Source organism: Carlito syrichta, unplaced genomic scaffold, assembly GCF_000164805.1.
Source record: "Carlito syrichta isolate Samal-C Ts95f unplaced genomic scaffold, Tarsius_syrichta-2.0.1 Scaffold289848, whole genome shotgun sequence".
NCBI lineage: Eukaryota > Metazoa > Chordata > Mammalia > Primates > Tarsiidae > Carlito > Carlito syrichta.
In genome coordinates this window covers 17982-24561 of record NW_007233944.1, presented here as the reverse complement: position 1 = coordinate 24561, position 6580 = coordinate 17982, and the positions used below count along the sequence as shown (strand labels likewise).

Genomic DNA, 6580 nt, shown 5'->3' with positions numbered 1-6580 from the left:
GCTGGGTGTGGTGGCTCACACCTATATTCCCTGCACTTTGAGAGGCTGAGGTGAGAGGATTGCTTGAGCCCAGGGGTTCGAGACCAGCCCAGGCAACTTGGTGAGATGTCATCTTTACAATAAATCAGAAAGTTAACCAGGTGTGGTGGTGCATGCCTATAGTTCCAGCTACTTGGAAGGCTGAGGCATAAGGATCACCTGAGCCCAGCACGTCAAGGCTGTGGTGACTGTGAACACTGCACTCCAGCCTGGGCGACAGAGTGAGTCTCCAACTCAAAAAAAGAAAAGTATTATGCCATAACTGTAATGTAAAGGAAATAATGTATAATAACTATGCATTTCCGCATTTAAATGCTTGACTCCAACTACATAAATATTTACATAAAATATTTAAATGTGCACCTCTGCCTGGAGCAGCAGTTAGCAATGTGGAGTGATACAGACCTATTTGTTGGCAGAATCACAGTAACGTGATGTTCTGAAATAGTAATTCTGAATAAAAAGAAAAAAATGTTCTCTCGGTTTACATGATGGGTCTGTTTCTAGAAAAATTCAGCACGAAAAACAGTTAGATTTATGTGGAAAATGGAGTTTGAATCTAGGCTCAGATCATTATAAACAGATTTTTCTCATCTACATGAATGTTTGTCAGGGTTTTTGAAAGTCCAAGAGGACTTAGAATAATTCTCCATTTGGTAGGACATTGCAGGACATCCAGATTCCCTGGTTCCTTCCCACTAATGCCCATAGCACCCACTATTACCACCAAAAAATGTATGCTGAGGCATCCAGTACACCCTAGGGGGCAGTATGATCCCATTGAGAACCACTGCCCCAAGGCAATCAACATCCAGTCTCAGGGTTTCAGCAGTATCTCTAAGTTAAGCTTGTAACCACATTGACATCTCCATGCTGATGGTTCCCTGAGTTCCAGATTCCTGTCCAACCAACTGCCTGTCGTTTTTGCTGGATATCCCGCGAGCACCTCAAACCTCACATGTCCAAAACAACTCTTGGCCTTTTGCTTATTCTCTTCTTCCTTTTCCCTGTTGCAGTAAACGACACCACCAGCTGCGTAGCTGCTTGGTCAGAAGCGTAGGCATCATCCTGGACTCCTCTCCTGCATCATCCATCCAACACATCCACCTATTCTCGAGTCATCTCCTGGCCCAACTGTTCTTCAACCTTCCCCCACTACCACCAAGTCCCCTTGCTTCCAGCTTGGCCCCTTCTGCCTCATAATCTCTGCCTGGTAGTCAGAGCCAGCCTTTTTAAACATAAATCCAATCACATCATCCTCCTGTGGCCGCATTGTGTGTGGGACCTGGTCCTGCAGGGCCAACCCGGCCTGGGTCCTGGCATCTCTCTGTGCTCATATGACATACTGCCCTTGTTCTCTGCACCACACAGCAGCCTTTTCCTCAGACACACTGAGCTCATTTCTGCCCCAGGGCCTTTGCAAATGCTGTTTCCTCTCTGGAGTGTTCTTCCTCCACTGTCCAGTTGGTTCACTCCTCACTTCCTTCAGGTGCCACACATGTCACCTTCACCGAGAGGCCTGCCCTGATCTCTCTCTGTAAAAGACTTTCCTGTCATCTTACTCTTCTTTTTTGGCTTCATTTTTCTTCATATACTTACTACCTGAAATTGTGTTATATATTTATTCTTATTTATTTATATTGTTTTCCTTCCTAGAATGTCAACCTCATGAGGGCAGAACTCATTCACCATTGTTTTCTGGCTCATAGTAAACACACAATGAATATTTGACTATTTAAAAAAAGATATTGACAAGCTGATCTGTCAGGCAACTTGATTGACTCCAGACGCTGGGAGCGGACTAGAATACGGTTTCCATGCAGAGGGAGCACCCAGTCTAGAGGCCCAGCCATGAAGAGTGGGCCGGTCATTGCACAGACAAGTTGTAGCTCCTTGCACTACACCTCATCCCCTGCCAAACCTAAGCCTTTTAGACTGAACTTAAACATTGCCTCCTCCAGAAAGACTTCTGTGGTAAGTGTGTACATGAGTGTGTGTGTCTTGCTGTTTCTTTCACACACTCTTAAGTGACTCTTATGCTCCCACTCTATGCACAGATATCTGTATCACTGGGCTTGCTATTTTTTTTTTTTTTTTTGAGTTGGAGTCTCACTCTGTCGCCCAGACCAGAGTGCAGTGGCCGCTCCCGGCCACCGCAGCCTCGACCTGCTGGGCTCTGGCGATCTTTCCGCCTCAGCCTTCCAAGTAGCTGGAATTACAGGCACGCGCTACCACACCTGGCTGATTTTTTGATTTATTGTAGAGATGAGGTCTCGCTGCCCAGGTGTGTCTCGAACCCGCAGGCTCAGGCAATCCACTCACCTCAGCCTCCTAAAGGCGCGGGATTACAGGCTGAGCCACCGAGCTGGCTCTGGGCTTGCTATTTTGCAGCATAATTACCTTTTTAACAGCTTTAACGGGATATAATTTACATATTCAGGTCACCCATTTAAAGCACACATTTTAATGGCTTTAATGTAGTCACAGAACTATCACCACAAATAATTTTAGAACATTTTTATCACCCCCAAAAGAAGCCCCATACCCTTAGCAGTTTCTCTCCACCCTGTTGTCCCCTTGCCTTGGGAAACCCCAATCTACTGTTGGAGTTTGCCCATTCTAGACATTTAATGAAAATAGAATCATACAGCATGTAGGCTTTTATGAATGTCTTCTTTCACTTAACAAAATGTTTTCAGGGTTCACCCATGATATAGCTAGCATGTAGCAGTACTTCATTCCTTTTTATCGCCAATTAATATCCACTGTATGAATGTACCACAATTTGTTTATCCATTTATAATTTGATGGGTTGTTTCTACTTTTTGGCTATTATGATAATGCCACTATGTACACTGATATACACATTTTGTGTGGACATATGTTTTCTCTTGGGTATAAATGTAGAATTGGAATTACTGGGTCATATGATAACTCTATTTTTAACATTTTGAGGAGCTGCCAGACTGTTCAAACTGGCTGCACCATTTTGCATTCCTATCAGCAGTGTGTGAGAATACTATATCCTCGCCAACACTTGTGATTATCTGCCTCTTTTATTATACCCTTCCTGGTGAGGTGAAGTGGTATCTCATTGTGGTTTTGACTGGCATTTCCCTGATAGTTGATGATGTTGAGTATCTTTTCATGTGCTTATAGGCCATTTGTATATCTTCTTTGGGAAAATGTCTATTCAGATCCTTTACCCATTTTTAAATTGGATTATCTTTTTATTACTGAGCAAGATTCTTTGAATATTCTAGATAAGGACACTTTTCAGATATATGATTTGCAGGTATTTTCTCTCATTGTGTGAGCTGTCTTTTCACATTTTTGATGGTATCCTTTGAAGCACAAAAGATTTCAATTTTGATAATTCCAATGTATCTCTTTTTTCTTTTGTCACTTGGACTTTTAGAGTAGTTGTTATTAAGACTTACTCCTATATTTTCTATTGAGAATTTTATAGTTTAGTTCTTACATTTAGTTATTTGTTTCATTGGTGATAATTTTTGTATGTAGCATGAGGAAAGTCCAGCATCACTCTTGCATGTGGCTATCCAGTTGTCCTAGCACCATTTGTTGAAGAAGCAATTACTTTCCTGTTTAGCTGTCTTTATATCCTTGGTGAATATCAGTTGGCCATAACAGTAAAGGTTTATTTCTAGACTTGAAATTCTTTTTTTTTTTTTGAGTTGGAGTCTTACTCGGTCGCCCAGTCTGGAGTGCAGTGGCTGCTCCCGGCCACCGCAACCTCGACCTGCTGTGCTCCGGCGATTCTTCCGCCTCAGTCTTCCAAGTAGCCAGAATTACAGGCATGCGCTACCATGCCCGGCTGATTTTTTGATTTATTGTAGAGATGAGGTCTCGCTGCCCAGCGGGTCTCGAACCCGCGGGCTCAGGCAATCCACTCACCTCAGCCTCCCAAAGGCACGGGATTACAGGCTGAGCCACCGAGCCCGGCTTAAACTTGAAATTCTATTCCATTGGTTTATATGTCTATCCTTATGCTATTACCCCACTGTCTTGAATTCTATTGCTTTGTGGGAAATTTTGAATTCAGGAAATGCTAGCCCTCCAATTTTGTTTTTATTTTCAAGATGGTTTTGGTTATTGTGGATCTCTTACATTTTCATATTTTGGGATAAACTTGTCAATTTCTGCAAAAAAAGGCCAACTAGGGTTTTGATAGAGATTATATTGAATCTGTAGCTCAATTTGGAAGTATTGCCATCTTTACAATATTAAATATTTTAATCAATGCACATAGGCTATCTTTTCATTTAGATCTTCTTTAAGTTCTGAATTTCAATAATGTTTTGTGGTTTTTCAAAGTATGAGTTTTGCATTTCTTTTAAATTCACTCCCAAGTATTTTATTCTTTTTGATGCTGTTGAAAGTACAGTTGTTTTCTTGATTCTGTTTTCAGATTACTCATTGCTAATGTATAGTAATATAATTGGTTTTTATATATTGATCTTGTACCCTACAACCTTGCTAAACCGGTTTGTTAGTCCCAATAGTTTTTTTAGTGGATTCCTTAGGATTTTCTATATGCAAGATTATGTCATCTGCAAACAGAGCTAGCTTTTCATTTCCTTTTCAACTGGATACCTTTCATTTCAATTTTTTTTCCTAGCTGCCCTCGGTACAATCTCTAGTACACGAATAGACATGGTATGGGCAGATATCCTTGTCTTGTTCCTGAACTTACGGAGAAAATCTTTCACCTTTTAGCTTTTTGTAGATGCTTTTTATCATATTGAGGAAGCGCCCCCTTCCATTCCTAGTTTATTGATAAAAGGGTTTTTATCATAAAAAGGTGTTGGATTTTGTCTGTGTTTTTTCTGTTTCTGAGATGATCATGTGGTTTTTGTCCTTTATACTATTTATAATCATATGTTACATTATTTATTTTTCAGATGTTAAACCAACTTTGCATTCCCGAGATGAACCCACATGTTTTTTGAGTGATTCTTTTCCACTAAATTGTGAACTACAGCAGGGCTGAGACCAGTGTCCCCAATGCTCAACAGGGGCCTGGTTACAAAATAAATAATAAGTGCTTGTGGAAGGAAGGAAAGAAAGAAGAAGAAAGAAAGAAGGAAGGGCATGCCAAACCAGTAAGAATGGTTGAAACAACCTTGCTCACCCCATTTCACTGACTCTTAATAGAATGAAAAACAGTCATGTGGTCTGTGCATCCCAGAGTCTGAGCCTTCTTGGATGAAGGACTGTCAACAGTCTGCACAGCCATCCTTTAAGGGCTGGAAGCCGGGGTTGGGTGAGCTGACATGGTCATTCTCTCCCCTAGGCCTGCTTTCCATGGCCAACTCCAGCCCAGACACCAATGGCTCCCAGTTCTTCTTGACGTGATAAGACAGATTGGCTGGATGGCAAGCACGTGGTGTTTGAAGAGGTCACTGAAGGCCTGGATGTCTTGTGGCAGATTGAGGTATGTGTCCAGGAATGGGCTGCCTCGCACAAGGGACTTCCCTTGGTGCACAGCCCTGAGGGAGGGCTGGAGAGGGGCTCTGCAGTCTAGGAGAGAGAGACCAGGGACTGCTTCCAGGAGGAGGGCCTACGTCCACCCAGGTTCCATGGTGGGAGTGGTAGGCGGGATTGGGTATCCCTAAACCACTCTTTATCTCCCCTCACTCCCCTGACTTCTCTTCTGTTCTGCCCACAAAGGCCCAGGGCAGCAAGTACAAGAAGCCAAAGCAGCAGGTGATCATCACTGGCTGTGGGGAGTATGTGGGAGGCGGCACTTTCTCTGTTCCTCCTTCTCCGTTCTTGCCCCTGCCCATCCTGGAAGGAGCCCCAGCCTCAGGGGAAGCAGCACTGAAGGTGTCCTGTTTGGAGCAAGCATGAGCCCTTCCTCGGGGTCAGCTTGGAGCAGCTTCTCTGCAGGCATGGCCTGGCTCATTCCCTGGCATGACTGTGGGCCCAGGAGCCAGCACAGGTTCCATCCACCCCGCTCCACCATGGGCAGGCTATGCGTGGCCACAGGCTTTTCCTGGCATCTGCTGCTTGGTCTGCCCTGGGCCCACTAGTGTGGCTCCTAGATTTTTTTGTTTTTGTTTTTTTAAAGTCCTAGTTCTTGTACTGCTGCCTGCCAGCCAGGCCCCTGGGGTTTTCAGAGGTTGCAGCTGGGACAGGCCATAGCATCTTCTCCATAACTACCCTTCTCCTTTAGGCCGAGTTCCTGATGAGACACCCTTATCAATCTACTACAGGGCAGCAGAAGTCAAAACTATGCAGAAGTGCCTCTGTCTTCTCTTTCTGTCTCTCTCTGTGGTTACTAGGCAAGCAGATTGGGTGAGCCAAACTCCATTCCCACTCTCATACCAACTGGTGTCATGCTTAATGGGCACCTGCAGTCAGTCCCCCTGACCCATTTCCTCATTATGCATGCACTGAGCCAGTAGTCAGAACCATATTACCAGAGTTTACCCAGGCCCCTTCTTTTGCCAGCCAGTGTTCTTGGTGCTGGGGAGACAGAAAAAACAAGTCAGAGCTTGTGATCTCCTGCATCCTCCCC

The 6580-nt window shown here is 43.9% G+C and overlaps 1 pseudogene; it reads left to right on the top strand.

The window, feature by feature from the left end:
* LOC110595335 overlaps positions 1-5910 on the top strand; it is an 8826-nt pseudogene extending 2916 nt beyond the window's left edge.
* Positions 5911-6580: the final 670 nt, after the last annotated feature.